This window comes from Oratosquilla oratoria, chromosome 27 (assembly GCF_046742065.1).
Source record: "Oratosquilla oratoria isolate Oo_2021 chromosome 27, ASM4674206v1, whole genome shotgun sequence".
Classification (NCBI taxonomy): domain Eukaryota; kingdom Metazoa; phylum Arthropoda; class Malacostraca; order Stomatopoda; family Squillidae; genus Oratosquilla; species Oratosquilla oratoria.
In genome coordinates, this window is record NC_134803.1 from 38,054,993 (window position 1) to 38,078,768 (window position 23,776).

General features: G+C 43.7%; 1 protein-coding gene across 2 annotated transcripts in view; it reads left to right on the top strand.

The window, feature by feature from the left end:
- LOC143039968 (thiosulfate:glutathione sulfurtransferase-like) overlaps window positions 1-23,776 on the top strand; it is a 73,541-nt gene that overhangs the window by 45,928 nt on the left and 3,837 nt on the right. The gene's annotated exons all lie outside the window — the stretch shown is intronic.

Below are 23,776 nucleotides of genomic sequence, written 5' to 3' on the forward strand. Positions count from 1 at the left end.
GGCGAGGGGCGAGTTGTGGCTGGTGCCAAGGTTGTAGCAGAAAGCGTGCCCAAGAGGGGGTGGGGGTGAGTCAGTCATGGTGCTCTCACATTCTTCGAAGAAGTGGAGGTCTAGCCAGAAGCGACTCATCAGATAGTATTAATCATAGAGAGAGGGAAACGGGTGTGCCTCGGTTGATGAAAATCGCCTGGTAGGATCTACTCAATGTAGTTGAACATTGAAAATGTTATGGGAAATAATTTTATATTTAGCTGCAGAAGGAAAGGGGTTTCTTTGGGTAAACATGATTATTACCTGGCGCCTGGAGAATTCACAATTGAATAGTACTGAAAAAGAAATAAGGTTGTGAATGTCGTCGCTATTTACATAAAATTTAAGACTTAGAGGCCGCGTTTGCTAGACTGAGGAAATTATCGACTTTGATTACTACCAGAAGCTCCAAGGTGGAGGGGGCGGGCGTGTCCTCTCCTTTGAGGTGGGGGGGGGTTAGTGTTTTAGGGTAGATTTCCCAATCCGAAAGTGTTTGAATATTTATCTTCCTCCAATTAAAAACTACAGATCCTATGATCTACGTTGTTTTCAAACAATCATACTTTGCTCCATATTATCAGGAAACTTCCAATAAGGTGTGGATGGCATTCTGAAGGGTGAAGAAGAGGAGAGAGGTCAAGAACCACAGCTCTAGCTTGCTTAAGGAAGATCTCACGCAAGGCATCGGCTCTTCGACAGACAAGGTGGTGAATACCTCTGTAGAGGCATTGACTCAGCAGAGACGGGATTCCATGCGTGAGGAGACCGTGTTCTTAAGATCAGTTGTCGGCGTCGAGCTTAGGAGAGGCGGGCGGGAGGGAGGGGGGGGGGAGGGGAACATTACCGCGACTCCAACCTTGTGAGAGTGGCTGAGTGTGAGGTTGCGAGTCGACTTGAAACCTTAGATGGGAAACTTCCCGCAATGACGAATGACAAAAGCGAGATTGGGGATAGGTTTTCTGTATTGGCGTCAAGTGTGTGCAGTGTAACTGCCATAAGACTGATTCTTCTTTTTCCGATTGCACCTCCGCATTTCTGATATTTGGACCTCGACCACATCAGTTGGCACGAAACTGCTGCTGTAAGGTTAACCAGCGACGAACCTTTGCTTCTTGCTTATTCGTGTGCATTCCTTCAGCTCTCGTTCATTTCGATTTCAACTCTTTCCAGTAAGGCATCAAGTGACCTTGTAATCCTTCAGAACCTTTCTCATTGACAACCTGATGACAGGTTGCATGTTGATTTCAACAAGTTTTATTGGTATATTTGCGTTGCAACCCTCTCTCTCTCTCTCTCTCTCTCTCTCTCTCTCTCTCTCTCTCTCTCTCTCTCTCTCTCTCTCTCTCTCTCTCTCTCTCTCTCTCTCTCTCTCTCTCTCTCTCTCTCTCTCTCTCTCTCTCTCTCTCTCTCTCTCTCTCTCTCTCTCTCTCTCTCTCTCTCGCGCCCCCTCTGTGTGTGTATATATAATTGGAAAATATATTTATCGAGCAATATAAATGGCGGTGTCCCTGCTTCGCCGGTATTCAACTTGGCGACCCGGGTAGAGGCCGGCTTGGTGGTCGGTCGCAACATTTGGCCCGGGCAAGGTAAACACACAGGGTGACGATTCGTTTGTTTGATTTTTCGATCTTAGAAGACTAGTTTCGTTGGGGAGGGTGAAGGGAATTGAAACTAGGTATTGAAACCTTGGTATTTTGCCGTTCAAATCCCTTGCTTAGTTTCGTTACAGGTTTTGAAAGAAACTCCAGTATCTCATGCATATTCTCCACTAAAGACGAGATAATTCTGGTTGACCATGGCGACTAAATTAGTCAAGGTTCGTTGCATTGGGGGACGACTAATCTGGCAAGTGAACTTGGCTCAGAGTGATACGAGTTTTGTCCTTTTCTCCTGGAATGTACGAGTCGATGACCTAATAAAATTTTAGAAAGTGTATCGTTGAACAATGCGGGGTTTTTAGCTTGTTTCCGTATTGGTGTGGATGTCTGCATTACCCTTCTCCCCTCCCTCAACCTCACCCCCCTCCTCCCCCGCCGTACATGCGCCAAGTGCGCGTTGACCCATTTTCATACCCCCCCTGGTCCTTGCCCCCCCCACACCTCTTCCGCTCGTGCAAATGGTGGTCATCAACCGGGGGCGTCACACAAATCCAGTTGTCTACTTATGATTTTTTCAAATGATAAAACTAATATTTCTTTTCCTCAAGTCGTCCAGATGATGTTTTGCATGATCGTGATAATGAATCGAAAACAAAAACACTTTTGAGCTGATAAGATATTGATAGAGGAATGTAAGATACTGAACCTAATAATTTTCCGTTATTTGAGTTGTCAACATTTGATACATTACCATGACCTACATCCTTATCTCTCTCTCTCTCTCACACACACACACACACACACACACACACACAATTTGTGTATTCTCGGTTAGCTTCCATGCCTTCCCTCATGCAAGGACGACCAGGAAACCTCAACTCCGCCAGAGTCCTGCGCGCCATTGCCCCGGCTCCCCTCTGCTTGCGTCACGCCCCGCCCCCTCTCCCAGTGCTTGCGCCACAACACGCCCCCTCTCCCACTGCTTGCCTGCCTCCGTCCTCTCCCACCTTCCCCCGTATTTGCTCGTCTCCTCTCCCCCCCTTACCCCTCAAATTTTGCAGACTGTCTGCACCCCCCCCCAACTCCCCCTCCTGCATCGCCGGCTGGGTCAACGACCTCTTGCGTCCTCGGGTTGCTTGGTTCTGTGCTTGCTGGAAAGGGAGAGTCCAGGACGACCGTGAAGAACAACGCCTTGCATTGCCAGGCGTTTGACCTACTGGCGGTAGTTTTATATACCGCTGCAGTTTGTTTATGTAGATTTTATTGGCTTTGTTCATAGGGTGAATGGTAGTTGCCGTCAGGTGAAAACTAGATTTTGACATTGTACAGCCTGGCAGCTTTATAATACATCTTGGTCTTTAATTTTCTTTAGTCGAAGGAGGTCCAATCCCTTAACGGTCAGCTTTGCATCCTTGTATATAAATTTCAGGTGAAAAAATCGTAAGGTGTATTGCCCCGTGAATATTTCGTACTTTTAAAGTGCTTTAGTGCACTGTCGTGAACATTGTTTGAATTTATATGCCTTTTCATATTTTATTTCTTATTGTTATTTTTCTTCTTTGCTGGACAGTATCCGGCTTCCAAGTGGTCTATCGATCGAGACTTCATTTTCAGTAGCCTGCCAGAAAGAGAGCTGGGGCCGTCCTCGCAGCTAGGAAACCTCGTGGCGTCCTCGTTGCTAGACAAGACCTGAGGTCACCCTAGCAAGTAGGGGAGACCTTAGGGCGTCCTCGCAGCTTCGGGGGAGAACAGGGGGGGGGGTCGTTGCAGCGAGGGTAGACCTGGAAGCCTACTTGCAGTTAGGGGAGACCTGGAAGCCTACTTGCAGCTAGGGGAGACCTGGAAGCCTACTTGCAGCTAGGGGAGACCTGGAAGCCTACTTGCAGCTAGGGGAGACCTGGAAACCTACTTGCAGCTAGGGTAGACCTGGAAGCCTATTTGCAGCTAGGGAAGACCTGAAGGCGTCCTTGCAGCTAGGGGTAGAACGGGATTGGCGTCCTTACAGCTAGGCGGCTACTTGGGGGCGTCCTCGCAGATTCCTTGCAACTAGGGTAAGACCTGGGGCCATCCTTACATCTACGGGAGATATGGGGACGTCCTTGCAGCTCCGGTAGATATGGGGACCTCCTTGCAGCTAGGGGGAGACCTAGGGGGCCCGTGCATCTAGGGGAAGAATCGGAGGACGGTGTCCTCGCAGCTAGTGGAGATATATGGACGCCCTTGCAGCTATCGGGAGACCTGGGAGCGTCCTCGCAGCTAACTTCGAGAACTAGGATCCATGCAGCTAGGGGAAGATGTATCTCACAGTAGAAGTGTTGTACCTAGTGTGACCATGCAGCAGGGAGAAAAGGGAGCTCAGGATTTTGGGGAAGTTTGGAAGTCTACAGCGCCCTAGCAATAGGCAGAGGACGCCTAATATGGGAAGAGTTGGGGGATTAGGACGCCCTGGCAATAGGAGTGGAGGTAGTGGAGAAGGGGCATAGTCTTCTAGCAGTAAGAACAAGGAAATATGTTGAGCAATACGTGCATTCCCAGCAAGTGGATCAAGTGTGGTCGTAGGTTAGTCTGAGTTGGAGTATCCTCCGGAATACGAATGACGTAAAAATCCTCATGCAAAACGTAGAACACATGTCCCAATGGGCGAATCGTTGGCTTCCTGGAGCATTAGCTTCTGACTAAGCTTACAAGAGCATGTGACCATGCTTGCACTTGATGAGAGCGTCTAGACGGTAAGGGGGGAGGGTGGAGGTTGGGGGTTGGTGTGTTGTCAGTTGTGTTCGTTCGTGTGTACGTAGCGCAGAACACGGGAAGAAGGGCTCCCTAGCTGGAAATGGGGGACTTCGAAACGTAAAATGCTTGAGCTGGAAAGGATGGTACAACCAGTCTGTCGATGTTAGCGATACGGATCGATCCGGTTGCAGAAAGTTTTTTTTTTTTTTTTTTCTTCTTTCATCTCGTCTCTGCGGAGACGCGCTTTTATTTTTAAGCTTTTGTTTTTGGAAACAAAAGTGGGTCATGGTCAGTCAGACTCCGTTTCGATTTGTTCTGATGCCCCTGCTGAGCTTGAATAGGATTAGCTTCCCCTTAGAACAATAAAACTTCACAAAAGCGAAGAGGGCGACACAAGAAAGTGCAGTTGTATACGCATGATGGAGAGTGGTCAATTTGATTGCTACATAACAGAAAGACGTTTAGTCTTAAATATTCATTAATTGTGCACGGGTCTTGTCAGTAGCTAACACTAATTTCATTTAAGCCTAAATTGTCTTAAGGGTGCCTTTGAGATCAATAGAATAGTGTGATGGCAATTAGAATGATTAGGAAAGCTACTTCTGTCGGACAGGGGGGTGATAAGGCGATGTATTTTGGTAACAGCTTAAACGAACTGATGGCGTGGGATGTACAAGGGTGGTTCCGTGTAGTGTTATGTAATAGTTTGATGATACATGAGGTTTTCCGTGCACACACACACCCTCCCTTCCCCACGAATACTTCTTTGTGACTGTTATACATAATCAAGTCACGCGGTTAGTGTGCTCGTTTGAAAGAAATTATATTGCATTGATATGGACTGATGTAGTTAAATATATTGTACAATTTACGGTTGTTCTACTGTAAAGTGATCATGGTGTGAGAGAGAGAGAGAGAGAGAGAGAGAGAGAGAGAGAGAGAGATTGCACGCGTTCGTTTATGTTCTGGTGTTTCACCTTTGGAGCCTGTGGCGTCGTCCCTGTATATCCTTACGTAACTAAGCGTCGAGGAGGGAGGAATGAGTTGGATTATAGTGGCGGAGGCCAGATTTTCGAAATAATTTTCTAACCGCAAGTGCAAGGTGGTGTTTGTAGGCAGATACTGCATAGGTTAAGTTCTGATTTGGGTGGTTCACAATGTCAGGTTATAGAAAAAATAGATCGGTTATATGCAACTGCCATCGTGTTTTGTATATTCCAAATAAGTAATTGGAAATTATCTTTTTTACTGAAGAGCGTGAGTAAAGTTGCAGTGTGATATGGTAGTTTCATGTGTTGGGAGGGGGAGGAGTGTTTGGTATTATGTAAGAAGCGAGAGGAAGGCCCACGCTGTGTGCGCAGTTAGTTTCCTCCGCATGCTATTTTCACTCTTGCATCGTCCTTCCACTGGCGCATCTATACACCTATATCCATGCAACATATAGTCGACATATTATAGACTTTGCCTTGTGTCCCGAAGATATGCCAATACTTTGTATTGGCTAGGAAAGGCCAAGTTGAACTTTTCATCGATCCATCGTGTCTCGTCGTCGTCCTCATCTTCTCTCCATAGCAACAACGTCTGGTTGTACTTGAAGACTTTTATTTTCATGTAACTTCGCTTTGTGCACTTCTCTACATTTAAAAAATTACTTTATGATTAACAATTGTTCCTCCCATTCAATATCACTTGTTTCACATATTGATCTTTAATGCGCATTCCCACCTAGACTTCACCAAACATTATAAAATTATTACTACAATGTACGAAAGATAAAATATACATGGGCTTGTGTAAATGTTCTGTAATATTTTATTTGATCAATGCGCCAAATGATCTGAAATTAAATAACGCAAAAATGAGATAGGTTTGAATTGTATTACAAAAAACCGTTGTTGTGTTTAATCAGCATGCTCGCTCCGGGGCACGGCGGGCTCCCAGACTCTCAATACCCCATTATGTAAGATGCCAAGGTCGTCGTAGTTGTGGTCAATGTTGTTTCAAGCTGGTGTATATGTACATGCACCCATCTACTGTGAAGCACTCTTGTTATACTTACCCTTCCGCATTCTTACGCTTCCTAGTGTTACGTAATTATAATCGGGAAAGATTGGTAAGCTCGCTCGCTAGCTCTTCCTTCATCTCAGTCTCTGTTTACATTATCTGTCGGGAATGCAGTGGACACCGTATACAGCCTTTATTTTTTAGTGCGTAGATAGGGTCGACAAATATGTGCAGACAGTACAATAGATTAATGGTTTATATTGCGAAAAGTTTAGCAGTCTAAAACGTAAATGTGGCAAAAACACATCTCATTGACACGAAGTTGATAATATTTAGAAACAGAAGTTTGGGAATTACAACGCAAGTGTTGTGGGAGGGGGAGTATCCCATTGACATGAATAAACTATTGATAATGTTTAAAGGCAGACACGCCAACTGGTCCTTGAGTGTTGTCATACTCTTAGATTTGGTTCGTCAAGATTGTTGGTTATTTCTGGGTGGGTACAAAAACACTTGTACGTGTACAAACGTACATTCAAGTGGTGTCTGATGTGTATGAAGAAGTTCGAGGTGGCTTATCATACATATACATGGGGGAGGGGGCTAAAGTGGTGGTGTACGCCAGGAGACGCGTAGCTGCGGGTGAAGCAGTTGCTTACCCTATGCCCTTGGATTGTTGGGGCATGTGTTACTGCTTGAAATCAGAGAGAAGTGCGGGACTCGAACCTGTGTCTAGGAAGATGTGAGACCATACAATCGGGCTACCAGCGTACGTGCGGCGGTGAGAAGAGGGTTCAAGAAGATGAACAAACTAGCCAGGCGGCAGTTGCAATTAAAGGAAATGTCACCCTGTTCGCAGAAGTTAAAAAGGATCCTCTTTGTGGAATTCATAGACGTTATGTTTTGACATGGTGGGTACATGTGCGTGATGTCGCCTCTGGGCGTTCAGGGAGGACATGTTACAAACGCCTTCCTCAGGATCTCCGGTGCAAAAAGTGCAATGTCAGTTGACGTGTTCGTGAGTACGCATAGCCGGTGAACGGATAATACACCAACGGACAAAACCCCAATCAGTGAAAACTCATACCCAGACAAAACACCATCTGCAGGTGGAGTTAGGTTAGGTTAGCCCCCCCCCCCAATTTCCTATTGGGGTTTTGTCTGCTATGCAGATGGTTTTGCCCGTTGGGGTGTTGTCATGTGTTTGCATAACCGCCTTTTATATCCTCGTGTTCTGAAGCGTTGTTTCTTGGCGTAGGTTGTCAGAGGTGGAACGCCAAATAATTTTGAAATTTAAATAATGAATAGGATTAAATTGTTGGAATATTGAAAAAAAAAGTCTGTACGGAATTAGTCCCATCCCATAATATACTGTAATGCCGATTTTATATAAAAATTGCGTAATTGGATTGCAGTACAGTCCTATTATTTTCGTCCTTCCATCTCTCCTCATCTAACAAGCTGATTTACCAAAGCGTTCATATATCATTGTATGGCCGAGGTCTGTGTGCATGCGTACAAACATGTGATGCCCTGCTGCTGCTGCTGTTTGGGTCCGACAAGGACTAGTCACATGTGCTTGCACACTACCCCACCTGCCGACACCTTCGCACCGTCAAACGTGCCCGAGACGGGTGACGCTGCCAGCGAAAATTATATTTATATTGTAGGCTCGAAACACACGAGACTAGGTCTTAAGTGGTCTTTAGATTGGAGATGCGGGGTTAGGGGAGGTAATGAATTCTTTACAAATAGAAATTCGGGGAGTTCCTTTCGCCATCATAAAATTGAATGACCCAGATCTGACAACGTGTATGTTGACATGGGTGAGTGCATCCGTACGTGTTCGTGTTTGGTTTGTCAGATCACACACACACAAACCTCTCTCTCCCCTTCCCCTCCACCTTGAATCCCTATGTATGTGTACAGTAGTTCAATTGCCAATGTTGTATTGAATTGTACAAATAGACATAGCGTATATTCTTGAGCAGAAAATATCCAGCCCAATAGAGTAGATATTCGTACTTGCCGAGCGAGAGCGAATTTATCTAAATTTTGTTTCATTGATAAAGATAAGCTTTAGAGTCGGGATAATTGAGCAGCTGTGTTGGTGTGAATGGTGTAAAGGCGGTTCGAGGATTATGCAATGTTGTGAAGGGTTGCGTACAGCAGTGTAGGTAGAGGTTTGGAGGGGAAGGGTAGTAGGTTGGGTTTAGCCAGGTCGTAGGCCAATTTTAGCGCTCTGTTTGCCAACTCACAAGACAAATATCCGTGTTCGGGGTATGGTAAGGTGATGGTTCTAGTAGTGTTAGTTGTAATTGTCGTTCTCAAATAATAGTATTAGTGTTGCTAGCTGCAATAGTGGTAGTATTATCGTTATGTGTAACAAGTGGACGAATTTTAAAAAGAGAGGGTATTAACAGATGGCGAAATGGGTCTGATTGTTAGGCCTATGTAGAGGTATAGAAAATAGATTCTGGGAGAACAACCGGCACGGCATGGCTATAGTCGTGCGGAGGGATTGGCGTTGTGTAGTCCAATAATAACGTACAACCACATATCATTTTTTGAAAACAGTTTTTTATAATTACAAATAGATTGCTCCTTCATTTCTGTAAAATAATGTTGCAAGAATGTAAACATTCATGAGTGTCGTCCATGAGCAAATGAAGTTTTGATAAAAACTTGATGAACTTTAATTAAAAATGTACAGGAGTCGTTTGAAAGGTGGGCGGGTGATGGCGGCGTCACCTTGTCGCCAGCATGTGCGTAGCAGAAGGAAGCCTCCAGAAACGAGAGTGAGAGGTTTTATGGCGTTGAATTCAGTTTTGATCCGCATCAGTACGTGACACACGTCTCGTGTTTTGTTGTAACTGACGACAGACTGATTTACCTTTTTTTTTTTATCGGTGACCACTCGTAATTTTTTTTTAATCCAGAGCCTCGTCATAATTTGTCAGAGTAAAATTTAATTACCTTTTCGTAAACAAGGCGAGGAAACGTATCAATATTTGTGCAATGGTTGATAATTTTCAGGTTGAAAGGCGCACAGTGACCCCACAATATTCAGGATTGTTCATGGACTTATACATATACTTTGTTCTTGTGTTGGGATAGGTGAAACACACACACACACACACATAGTTTGTCCACAAATGTACCTCTCCATTGTGTTAATAGTTATGTAAATACATAACATGCTCACACCATCCGCACAGTATGCATGTCAAATGTATGTGTGTATAATTACACACACACTTGATGTATTTGTGGGTAGTTATATATCAACCACTCGATAGCAGAGGGGCAGCCGGAATGAAAGGAAAATGCTCAGATAATCTGGACGCATACTCTCCGTTCCGTTAGATAGTTATAATTATATTTATTTAAATGTAGACGAGGATTAGAAATTTCATCAGTTGGTTCTTGAGTGATAGCGACATACTGGCGCCTTGTGGGTAACCAACATGACGTGGCACCCGCTGGTGGGCCCCTGATTCATCTTTCCTACCGGAGGGGAGCCGCGAGACTGAATAAAATCGTCTGACGCCAGCCAGAATGGTACGGGTCTCCTATTTTGTGTTCAGGGGTACCACATCGCTGGATAGAGTCGTCTATTGGCCTAAATAAAACGGGCGCCATGTAAAGGAAGAAAAGAATATTTGGACCAACAAGACTTTTTCGTATGAAATTGGGGTCTTAGAACTTGAATGTTTTGGTCGTCAAGGGTGGAAAAAACAAGTAATTTTGTATTTGACTTTCATGAAATGATAGACTCGATAGCTCGTGAAGACATGCAAATTGTTGTTGGGGCGCCACTTGTTGTCAGCGTATTAAACCAATTCTTTGAAATAAACCCCTTCACTGTTGACCTTGAGGTTTCCGAGATGTTCTTAACCCATCCTCAGTATTGTCTTTTTATACCATTCCACCTACGACATGTCCAAAATAGGTTTTATTGCTCATACTTGCAATTTGTAACAAACATTATACATAAATTTTTAACCAATTAGTATTTCATTCCCGTTCAACTGAGGATATTACGTATATAACTGCAATGCGGATTATATTGGAGAAAATTCTATCCAGTCTTGCAACCAACCAACTTGCTTCAGGTGTCATTGAAAACCGGTGCGACAAATGAACCGCTCGGTTAAACAGATTTGTCTTAGTTTTTGTTTATTATTTTTGACTTAGGAAGGTTTCCACCACCAACAAAAAAAATAGCAACTATGTAGTAATAAAGATGTGTAGCGAGAGGGAACAGTTCATTCGCGTCTGTCGTTTTTAACGTTAATTGATAATATACAGACAAGTTGTGTAAGGGACTGGGTATCAATATTTCTTGTAGGCATATCCCCACACCCACCTCCCCCAACCACCACCACCACCACCTTGAATATCCCAAAGACACCGTGGGAATGGAAACCCACATAACATGTTAATCAGAAAGCTTTCATAAGCACACACGTCTCCATCCGTACCCAGTACCCCTTCTGCGCGATTATATCGAGCACAGGGATTCTGCCCCATGTCTCCCGAATGAAGGGATCTAAATCCTTAAACTGCATCCTTGCTAGGGTCAGTGAAGGCTTCCATATACAGGGAATTGTGACGTCATGTCGTGCAGCAAATCGCTACTACCAAGACTTTAGCGACGACGGTTATCGGGAAAGGGGTGGATTTTAACTGAAAGAACGACCGAACAGTAACGTCTATAAGGACAAACGGGAATAATCCAAGAATTATCAAGTCAAATGAACTGATGGGTTGAGAGAAGTTCATGGTAGTGGAACTGGGTTAGGGTCGAGAAGTGGTAACCTGAAGGTTTTCATGTTCTGTCCGAGCAGATGTTTAAAAAAGATAATGCGAGCCGTACGTTTTATCATAGATTTTCAACGAAGGAGGAATTAAGACCAACACACTCAAAATAAAACTGGCGATCTTTCTACATTCTGAATTTAGAGGAAGTCAATTTAAATGTCACAGGTTGGTTCGTATTATTAATCAGATTTTCAAAGAAACGAGGGATAGGGTGTTTGACATTCTGACTTTGGTGAAAGGCGTGCAGAGGAGGGCAAGGAATTCTGGTTAATATATTCAGAAATGGTCGAGATACATAAAAGGTTCTCATTGTTGCCCCAACTATACGTGAGTAAGTTGCGAGATATCATCGACTTGTCACTTGCAATCTAACCCTTTTCTTTCTCTCTTCCACAGGTAAGTAGTTTGGTGAACATCTTTTTGCTTATGATGGCAAGTCTTCCTGGACTGTGAGTACTCGAGTGTATTGTCTTATGGAAAAAGGATAATGTTTTTTTGGGGAACCCGGAAATGACGAGCGGTTTGGACAATACCGGAAGTGACGTCATATCGTCTATGTCCTGGGTAGATGGGGGCACCGATGAACATGCAAAAACTAAGATTAATGTGTACCTTGAAGGCAAGGCAAGGCACTATTGCAGTGTTGACGTGGTGAACGCTTCCTCGGTGTTATCTTACAAATGTTGACTCTTGTTTTTGCAAGGTGACTTGCCGTCTTCCTCCCCGAAGACCGAAAGATTCGTGTTTTGTCAGCGTGTTGAGCAGTTCTCCTTTTTGGCGATGTATTCTTCTGTGTGCGTTGAAGTCGCCACCAGTGTGGCATCGAATCTCTTTTTAGAAAGGAAGGTTAATGGAATACATGATGGTTTAGGCGATTATACCCGAAAGACAGTCGGAATGTGCCTGGTAGACGTAGACTGGGTAGATAACAATTTAATCCTGGAGAGGCACTGCTGCAGAAAGGGAAGTAGATGTTGGTTTTGACATCACGACGAAGTGCCTTGTCTTACTTCTCTCCCCCTCCCCTCCCCTCTTCGTCTTCACCCATACCCGTCCTCCACCCTCCCTGTATCCTTCCTGTTCCTCCTCTTCCCACTCACTCCCTCGACCTTCCCTTTACCAATCTCCTTCCTGTTTGTATTTATTCTCATTTTTTATATTCTTTTTACTCCTGCTTGAGGTTGAAATTTGATAATGAGCAAACAACCAAAATGTTCTTGGAATAGTATCAGTCTTCTTTGCCTGCTTGCCTGCGTGTCGTCAGTTGGGCGTGATAAATATCACTCACTTGATTCATAGAGAACGCAAACTAAAGGCGAACTTGAGAAAACATTTGTTTCATTCTGACTGACGCCAGACGATTTTGTTCAGCGTGGTACCCTGCACATAGATTCTTGTTGAGAAAAGTGTGCGTGGAACCCTTCTCTCTCTCTCTCTCTCTCTCTCTCTCTCTCTCTCTCTCTCTCTCTCTCTCTCTCTCTCTCTCTCTCTCTCTCTCTCTCTCTCTCCCTCTCCCTCTCCCACTCAGCCCTCCTCCCTCTCTTCTTCCACCCATCTTTCCATCTCTCCCACATTCCTTCCTCCATCATTTCATCTCTCCCATTCTCTCTTCTCTCGCTTCTTTTCCGTCTCTCCATTAGATTTTAAGAACGGAATTGAGGGGAAGGCTTCCTTTGGCCGTTTAGCAGATGTCCTTGTAGACAGGGAGGGGGCCTCAGGAGCGGGAGACCCTATATGGTATTGAGTTCGATCTGAGCTCCACTCACTCACTCACATATCCGGTTGAAGGGAGGCATCGAGGCGCAAAGCATTCTGGGAGCTGTGACGACACACCACAGGACATTCCACACTCTCCCGTACCAGTCTTATCTTAGAACAGTATTTCGCAAATACCAGGATGCTCGGCGTGGTATCGCCGCCTCAGGTGATGCATCACCGAATGGGTGGGGTGGGTACCACAACAGTACCCCTCCGCCTCCCCCCCCCACAAAAATATATATATAATGATGATAGTAGGCCTAAAGATAGGCATGCTTCCCAGTTGAAGTCACCACACATGAGACACAAAACACGTTGCTTTAATAGACACTTTCAAAGTAAATACTACTAATTATCATCCCTGAGTGGACATTGAGCCGGTCCAGAGACCGTGACCCGTTATCAGGTGCTGTGGGTCTATTGGAAGAGAGATTAGAATCGACGGATCAATCTATTGTGTAATGGTCCGGAGGTGACGAGGAGGAAATAAGCTGTTGGATATGCCCTTAACAAGCACATGACAAAATGACAGCAGCGAAACGAGAACTTGATAAATTCGTAGAGAGTGGCTTATTCTTTAGGTTTGATTTTTCCATTATTAAGTTATGTTTATTGTGACCACGTACACGCATGTTCCCCTTGAGTCTCTCTCCCTCCCCTCCTCCCTTCCTCTCTCTCTTTCTAACTCTCTCCCTATCCCCACTCCTATCTAATTCTATTTCTTTCCTCCTCGCTCTCTCTTCTCACACTCTCCCTTTCCCCCCACTGGCCTCGACACGTGCGACATCTGTTGCCAGGGTGCTACCGTGGCATCCTCATATGACCTTCAAGTAACTACATTCATAAACAAAGTGAGCGAGTGTGTGCGCGCGCACATGCGCGTCAGTAATGTTAGAGTAAATATTGTAGCAGCCAACTTCCCTCTTTGCTATCTTGGTGAAATAAGTATTTTCTTCTGTTTCACATAAAGGAAAATGGGAATTTTGACAGGAACGTGAATGTAAATTTTTCAGTAAGTAATGTATCATATTTTGGTGTCTTTCCACAGTTGTGTCAAATATATCACTTTCACTGAAGTGGGCGAATGAGGCCATGAAATGAATGAACACTAACTCTACTCATTTGGATATGCTTTCGTTTTCATTTTGGATCATTTATCTCCATATGGAACATTATGTGTGTGTGTGTGTGTGTGTGTGTGTATATATATATATATATATATATATATATATATATATATATATATATATATATATATAAATCCAAGCTAGGAGACAAAGTTTGTGTAGAATGATGTGCCAATAATCCACATAAAGGTTGCACTATGTGTACAGTTTTATCAAGTCTGATTAAGCCAAGAGATAGGCCGACGGTCCTGCATTGAGCCACCAAGCCCGAACGCTTTCACTTTTAACATCTCGTCAATTATTTGCTCGAATATGTTTCATGGTGTGGTTTTGTTCCGGGATTCGCTTTATTGTTGCTATCAGATGTTTGTTATGCTCTTAAAATTAAGTCGATAAGATAAGGTGTTGTGGTTGATATCAGTGGCTAGTATACGTAATGCCCCTCCCCAACACACACACACACACACACACACACACACACACACACACACACACATACACACACACACTAACACAAGCACGCGGGTGTTCACAATTTCCTACTGTGTTTGAGTCGGGAAAAAGTAGATGTTAATACTGTCACGTAGATTTTGTAAGTCTGTATTTGGTAGTTGCTTTGAATATTGAGCAACACCAGTGATGTGCTTTTGCCTAACCTTGTGCCGGAGATGTTTGTAGATTCGATTGAAGTCTCCTGTTGTCAAAACTACACACACACACACACACACACACGCAGTTGGTAGAACGATGAACTACTAGCATGGTGGTGCGCGTAGTGCTTGGTTCGAATCCTGCCCAGGGCCGAAATTAATTTCGGTACAGCTGCGCTTCGGGTCGTTACTCTGACTCTCGTGGGCGGGGAGTTGGGTGTGTGTGTGTGTGTGAAAGGTCATATAGATCGGACCTACGAGCTCTGAGCTCTCTTCCAGGAGGGAAATAGCTGTCGATCACGAGTCGAACACGTGATCCAAAAGACCAAGTGAACACACACACACACACACACACACACACATACACACACACAAATTTAGGAAGCTCCAATGTTCAGAAAGGGAACTCGTGAAATCTGGACAATTTACTAGAAATTCCCAAGAGATGACTACACTGTTCATGTTGACGGGTGTCTTTTGCTTGTCCTAGTTAATAGAACCTCGAGTGCAGTGTTTTTATTGTTCAGAATATTAAAAGGAAAAATTTGAACATTTATTACAGAAGGGTATGTGACACCCCTACAGACCAGTCAAGCAGTTTTCTTTGATGAATTCCACTCTTAAGAGGAATGATTTTTTTTATTTTTGCTCTCTGTAACTCTCCAATATCTCCTTTTCCATATCACTCCACCTCCTTGGTGCGATATTGTTCTCATGGATTATCAACAACGAAATTAAAAAAAAAAAAAAAAAAAAATCCAGAGAGTAGGTCCTCATCGGTCATCCGTACCCCATACTTCAACGGAAAATTTGTGTTCACTAGGGTTATATTCAACGAAAGAGCGTAGGGGGAATGTTTACATGTGATCCTTTGGGTTATATAAGCCACACATGGAGCGAAGAGACGGGTTGGCGGTTGAGGGGTTGGGAGAGGACAGAAGGGCGAGGTGGTGGGTTAGCGGAGGGGTGGGGTGGGGTGCATGAGGTGGTGACCGTGCACGACGCAGCACGCGGCTTTGCGCATGACCAGAAAGCACAGCACCCCTGGGCAAGAGCTCAAATACGTTGCAGGGCCTTGTCTTATATAAACATAGTTTCAGCCACCCAAAGAGACTACCTTGAGTTCGGGAATAGATATAAATATCAAGAAAACAGTTCCACAGAAGAACGTAATTTGAAGCACCTTATCGGAATAGATGGATTTAAAAAGATATAGTATGAAGGGTTTCGTGTACTATGCTCAGGTTCTAAAGTGGAACGGAAACTAGAGATAGATATTTTGTTTAATGTCTCATAGTATTTATAACTTCGTGATAATGAACATTTTGGTTTGTGGAGTTGTTCGGCAGTAGTCTGCACATGGTATGTCTTGTAGTGCATAAACGTTGCATAGTTTGTAATTGACTTGGGAGTAATGATAAAAATTCAAGGGGCTTTATATTCATTCTTAATGTATTAAGTTGCCTTGTTCGTGTTCGTTGAAGAGTGGTTCGGGTGCTGATATGCGTTCATACAGCTGGAGTGTCTCTACCACCGATTTGAATCATAACCAACAGTTCTTTAGAAGCCGCAGCCTACATTCTCTCCTTGTCTCGCTCCTTATTTAGTTTGTGTAGGAATACAGGCCAAGTCTATTTTAGATGTGTAGACCGGTTTCAAAATACAAAATTGCCGTTGGTGCCAATGCCAATTGTTGCCTGGCAATGTGCTTTGAATGTACCTCGTTAAAGGAACTATTAAACGTCTACAAGAACTTTCAGCAATTTGGTGTATGTTGAAACGTAAGTTCTGTAGCATCCGCGCTGTCGCACGGAGGGAAGTTGAGAAACTTCAAGCTCAGCATAGATGCGACCACGGTTCAGAAGCACTGGTTCCCCTCAAACAGAAGAAATGCATATTAATGAAGAGTTTTTAGAAGTTGAATGCCTAAGGTAATCGATAAGTTGGTGAGGTGCGTTGACTTCTGCACCTCTCCCTCGTTCTCCTTTTCTTTCTCGTTCTCTCCTCCTTTTCCACCGCTGCTTCTTCTCTCTCTCCCCCCTGTCTGTCTTACTGTATAAAAGTCACGTTGCGAGCTACGTGTTTCAAAGGGGAATAGAAAGTGTTCCTGCAGAAGGTTGCCAATGCATCGCTCCCCCCCCCCAAATTCCCCACTCCCTCCCTCTTTCTCTCCAGTTGCAAAACTTTGGCCATAGGTTCGTTTATATATTTCAGAATCGAACATTTGAAGGCTAACTGAAAGGGAAGTGGAAGAAAACTCGCTTCGTTGTGATGTAGTCTCGAGTTTTAAAGGCGCCATCGCCTGCAGTGTCTCACCCGCCGGCTCTTGCTGCAACGGCGCCATTTTGTCATGCAGTCGCCACCTGGCTTCATCATGCAGTTTCTGTTGACCTTTTGCATGGAATGGAATTCCCCTCTATTTTATATCACGCGTTTGCATTTCTCACGTGGAAGTATAGTTTGATTGAGGTTGCTGGGGTTGAAGTTTAGAGGAACTTGAGAATTTGTGTGTATGACCGCAGTTGAGTTGGAAGTGGCACAGTCAGCCATTTTGTTTTCTCACCGGATATATGCAGCCGCTGCAGCTCCTGTCTAGAGCTGCTGCATTTCTGGATAGTCTATAGACATCCGTACTTGTGCTGCAGTTTGATCATTTTGGTAATCTTAACTTTGCGATATTTACTTTCTTCGTATTCTAGGTGACCAAAATTACTCGTAGTTGTATCTTAGGTCGAGCTGCATATACAGTAACTGCAGTGCACATAATTCTACACAAATGTATGTATATAGGCAGAATATTCGTCTGTCAGTGTTCTTAAAGTTTCCTGGAGTAATTTAGAGTTGTAGACACGATCAAACTAGAAATGCAGTTGGAATGCAAGCTTATGTTATGAGCATTCTTAAAGTGTCAGGTTCCTAAAAGTTTGTACAGTAGCAGGCTTGTGAACGACTCACGGCAAAATATTTTTCTACTTCTGAGTATTTTTATTGCAAATACATGCATTAAGAATAAATACTTGCAATGGAAGTTTCTAGATCGTATTCTGGAATATTATAAATATGTAACCGATTTCGCCATTCTCGTAACTGGCACATCTCGATGATATGGCCTCGTTCCAGATATGAATGTTTACTTCTTGGGTGTGACGGCCTACTTTCAGTTAAAAAAAAAAAAAAAAAAAAATCCCCATCAGCTTGACTCAGTCCCAGAATAAAACTTCAAAGTGTAACACTGCCAGAGAGTGGGGAGGGGGATTGTCGATGTCTTCTCAATCAAATGGATTTAAATGACGTTTAAATGTTTTTTATTTCACTCGAGTTGTATTATTGAATTGTTGCAGTCCACCTGGTAACATGTGCAATGTATGTATAATTTCACTGGCGTAACTCCCAGAAGTATGTTCGAGAGAAATTGAATTCATGGAGGAATTCTTGAGGAAAACCCTAAGGAGGTCCGCTGAACCTTTTGTCATTTTGTACCCCCCCCCTCACCGGATCCCCCGCAGCTCCCCCCACCACCTTCACACTTGCAGTCACAGCCCCGCCAAGTGCCCGTGTCTGAGCTTCCTCCTTGGTGTTGCCCCGCACCGGCCGAATTAGTGTGTCTTCATTATGGCTACCTCTCTTATAAGGGGCAGGAAACCTTTGGTGTATAGATAGATCTCATTAACAAAGGAGATACCACTTAGATTTGAAATAGAAAAAATGCAACCAGAATGAAAGTAAGTGTGGATTTATACAGGGAGGTTAAATTACACCCAAGGTGTGCTACGGAGATAAATGAAACTGGTGATAGGATTAGACAGTGCGGAAGGAGTTTATGAACAAGATTGATGCACCGTGTATTGATCCTGATTGAAGAGTCTACCTTGGGACTGCAGGTGACGGTAAAGGGACTTTTGAGTGAGGTGTGTAATATATCCGTGGGATTGGTGTAAGAGAGGGGTAGATATCGATATTAGTGTAAGAATACTACAGTCATTATGAATGGGAAAATAAGATAGGATTTTTTGTTTGTGAGTTTGAGTGGTGATATTGAGTCGGTGTTCATGACAGTTACAAGAAAATGTCAAGAAGGAACGTTGGGGACTGTGTACTGGCCAGCCGTTTCACGTGCACTGGCGAGGCCGCGTGAGTTGCAGTATCGCCTGGGTACGACCGGGGGCTTGGGGGGGGGGGGGAGTGCGAGGAATGGGGCGGGGGGAGAGGCCTCTCCCCATCTGCGCGTAGGAAGAGGGAGGGGGGAGCTTGCTTGTTCCACGCATGTGCCATCAAGGAAGCATTCGGAGGCGGCGGTTGGGAGGGGGAGAGGGCGGAGTTGCGCAATGCGAGCGTCAGTTGTTTGGAAAAGCACCAGAGATGTCTCCTCACGCCCAAACCTCTCCTACGCCGTTGCAACACGCCCTCTCTGCGATCCCTTATCTTCAACTACTCGACCTACTTCACGCAGCCAGAACTCTTCCTTCTCCAGTGCCGGCATTTTTTCCAAATCACCTGAGCCTTTTCTTCACCCATTCTTCGCACATTGGCGCTTCTTATCCACTTTATGTTCTCACCCGTATTCATCGTCTGTTGCATCCAGTGTTCTTTGTTGGGCCGAATGTGGCTTATTCGGATGAAGTAAATTGTTGTTGGTCTTGACTTCTAGTAATCTGGTCAATTCTCCACCTGCCCTTTTTCATCATCATACTGTTTTAATTTTTTGTTACTACAAACTTTCTGCAACTGTTGGGTGAGGGTGATGGGCAACTTGTCACCCCATGTTTAAAACCTTACTTTGCTGCGCTCGACTTACGAAAAGGCACACATTTTTGTAACTGACAAATGCGTACCAGCACGGCGTGATTGTTGGCAACAAGTTCAAATCTTGACTGGTCCAAGGCCGCTTGTGTTTTTGCTACCGAATGAGTGTCACAGAGATGAATGAAATAGTGTTATAAAACCATAACTAATAGGGAAGGTTCCTCGCGGTACGGAAGAGATTGAAATAGAGTAGATAGATCTCGCGTCACCTTGTCCTTTGTTCTCGGACTTCGGTCGTAAATCACTTAGCTCTTGTATTAGAACGCTGTATCACGTTCACTGCATAGCAACCATCACCATCCGTTTTGGAACTGCGCTACTCTAGTCATGACGTCATATCGCCGCGGCCTTGGTCTCAAGATGCAAGCCGAGTTGTTTAGACTGCTCGAGCTCTTCTCGGGAGGGTGTTGGGGGTAGGGGGAGGACTTATTGTTGCTGATTATAGTGACCTACGTGGGGGATGTTGACAGGATGTAGAATAATGTGAGTGATGTATGTACTTGGATGACCTAGAATTTTCAGGTAATTTATCCTGCTGTGGTTTCGAATTGTACTTCGGTGTCTTGTGTTGATTCGATATTATGTTATACTAAAAATCTTATGAAGTAGCCCGTTTGGCATGGCGAGACAAAAGACAACTATTTATAGTTTTTCGGAAGTTGAAGTCCTCACAAGAAATAAATGGTTTGTGTATGGAGTCAGCACTTCGAATTTGGTGGTATTCCGAGGGAAAACATATATTCTATTGTGTTTGGAAACAGCTCTATATTGATTTTCTAACTTTTACTACCCTCTGTGGTAGGGGGAATAAAAATGCCGCTGTAATATTCCCACACGTGCCATGAAAGGAGACAAAATGGTATGGGGAATTATCAAACATAAGTAAATAACAGTCGAGCCACTAGTTGTGATAGCCATGTATACCATGACTTCTTCCCTACTCAACGTACACCAAGTTTGAATGTTTGGGTGCACTCAGTGTCCTACGCGACGGGAGGCTGAATACGCCTTACGTCCAGTACCTACGATATGGGAAATACCTTGCGACATGATGCTAAAATAGCTCTATCCACATTAAACCAGCTTCGTGATACATCATTTTAATGTTCAACTTGAGAATTCTCTGCACAGCATCGATTCGAATCTAAGACGTAGGAGTGCACACTTTCCCGCGCTCAATCTCGCTAACTTCGGTGGTGAACTTGCCGATAGCGAAATTTAAAACTCGCTAGGTTTGAGTTGCATATACACAGCGGGAATATCACCAGGATCGCAGTACCACGAACACAGTTGATTTACACGCGTAATTTACATTACAGTATGTATTACAAGTCACAATTACGAGTAATTGATTTTTTATCTACACGGTTACGAGTTTCGTTTGTGGATATGTGAAGTTTGGTGGAAATATATATTTGTGTCCCATTCATCAAGGACATTTGGCCAGCGAGTGTTTCTCGGGTACATTGTATCGAGTTCATTTGAAATTAGTTACAGCAAGTATACATAGAATATTTATGACAGATTGCTTGCATATATTATGTTCAAGTTGATGCCATGTTGTAATCGGCAAGATGTAGGGGCAGACTGGATAAATACTACTGTATTTAAAACCCCAGTCAGTCCGATGTTATTAACTAAGTCCATAAGGCCTTGTAACAGGACAATTTGTAATCATTTACATGTTCCCTTTAAAAATATCCTAGGGTGATAAGCATGACCACTGATGAAGAAGAACTCTTGATTTGCGTAACATTCCATATATAGTGGAAGTAGAAGCTGATGTTTGATATGCGGTATCGTGATATGAAAAACGGTAGTGCCCCAGCCAGCCTTGTTCTCAAATTCTATGAAACCAAATGCTTTGTGTTGTATATGTTTGGAAATTTTACCACCATAGTTCAGTTGCACGCGTAACTCAATCATGCATTATTAACGCTTAAATAATTTATAATAATAATACTCTTATTTGTATTTTAAACATGGGAATGGCATATACCCCCATTGTAATATGTTTTGTGAATAAAGTTTGACGTACAGTACCTGTAAAGGTAAACAAAACTATGCTCTTATGCAGTTAACGATGAAACCATTCATGCCCCACTTAACCAATTGCAAACAAACCTTATTTTCCCTGAGCAATAAGCTGATGCTAATAGGATTCACACTACGAGCATAGCTGCCTTCCAGTATAATACAACTAGGTAAATACATGTAACAGACGATTTGGTCTACAAACTATACTGAAATCTCTCCCCTGTCACCCATCCGGAGTCTTGTTGCCCTCAAGGACAGAAACTTTGGTTCCCAGCTACGGAATACAATACTAGTTCCTCTTGGTACAGCGGCCACAACCACATTTCCCCAACGGCAGACATACCTGGGCCACGGTGGCGCCACTCAGTCGCCTCCCCCCCCCCTCCCCTGTCCCCCACCCAGCTTTCTTGGCCTCACTTACACCTCACCACAACAGTTTCCTCCCTACACAACCGCACCTACAATACTTCATAGTTAAACCACACGCATAACTATATTAACATCCAGTGTTTATGTAGGGTAATCAACATCACCTCATGAATTATAAACTAACATATAAATGGTAATAGGGACGCAATTCGTCCTGTCTTCTTGGGGTGTTGTGCAAACCCGCTAGCTTGGAATATAGAATCTGTAAAGTCATTATATCCCTGACACTTGTAAGTAAACGCCTTGGCGATTAAGCATTAGCGTTGAAAATGTGTTAATCGTGAGCATGTATACTGTAGGTCAAAACTGGGACTTAGTTGAAAGACGGAATGATAAGTTTTGTGCGCGCGCGCACACAAAACACACACACACAATGAGACAAAAGAGAAACAAGAGGACACGCAAAGAAACTAAAGAAAGTTACAGGAGAGACCTGAAAAAGAACAGTTTCCCACACAGGGTAATTGACGTCTGGAACAAATTGAACAGTGAAACAGTTAATGCCAGAAATATACACGAATTCAAAAGCAAACTAGATGTAGAGAGATACAAAAACGGGTCAACACTAGCACAGCTCCAGTCCCTTAAAATACAACCAGGTAAATACACACACACACACTTCCCACCCTACCTTTTCTGTCCTGCCTTATTGGCACCCTCACTATTTCCCTACACTCCACGCGGGAATACGGTTGTACCAAACATATTCGTGACAATTTTCCTCATGTTCTAGTGCTCGTTGTGTGATCATTGAATACGTGAAGTACCAAAACTATTTGAAGTCACGGTCCTATAGTGATCCCTGACTGAACATGTCAATATAAGCCAAACTAATAAGTGTAAAGCTTTACTTATCAATTGGAAATGATTACTATGAATGCCAGCAGGTTTGGGTTCAGTGGGAAGAAAATCTGTGGCTGACCGGTTCAAACTGGATATTACTAGTTCTGAAGGGCCGGAGAGGCCCCACAGTGACGTTTCACTGGTGCTCTTCACCGTCTTTGGAAGTTAAATGTGACCTGTAGATAACAGTGTCAGCGGATTTTACAACGAAGAATGGATTTAAATTTATTTTATTCCTAGTACCGGTTAAATACTTAGTAAACAATTTGAATTGTTATGGAAATTGAAAATTTATCGGTAGTGTTATAACATGCGTTTGCCGGATGCTGCGAGGAATAAGCGTATGATCGAAATCTCTACAGTAGGCCTACCCTTGTCAGCCACCTAGTGGAGGTAATGTGAAACGGGGTCCGCATCATGCCTTGATGTGAATACGTCAATGGGAGGAAACTGTTTCTTCGGTCTAGGTACTTGTAAGATGTCAGGAATTTCAGAGGGTTTTGAAATCTCGGCAACGGAATCATTGCTAGGATTTTTATCCTGAAAGGCGCTGTATATTTTGGGGTAACATGTACATTGAAGAACAAACAGGCCGTAAATTGTTGTATTAACAATTAAAACCAGTCGAGCTCAGTTAATGAAACTATGGAACAACAGCTTAAGGAGTGGTGGAAAACCACGCCAGGAAGGGGGTGGGGGTTCAAGATTATGCTGTTTTGTTCTGTAATTAGGCAATTAATTCGAAATCCCACACTTTTATTACCATTTTAATACAGGATATAGGGATGGTTGCGGATCATTTCATGATGGTTCACCAACAGATAATTTATTAGATCACCCTTTGTTGTTGATAATACCCATGTTCACCATTGAAATCACGTCCTAGTACTTCTTGGGAAAGGCGTGGGTGACTGGGTTTTGTTTGATGTGGGTGCCTCTGCTC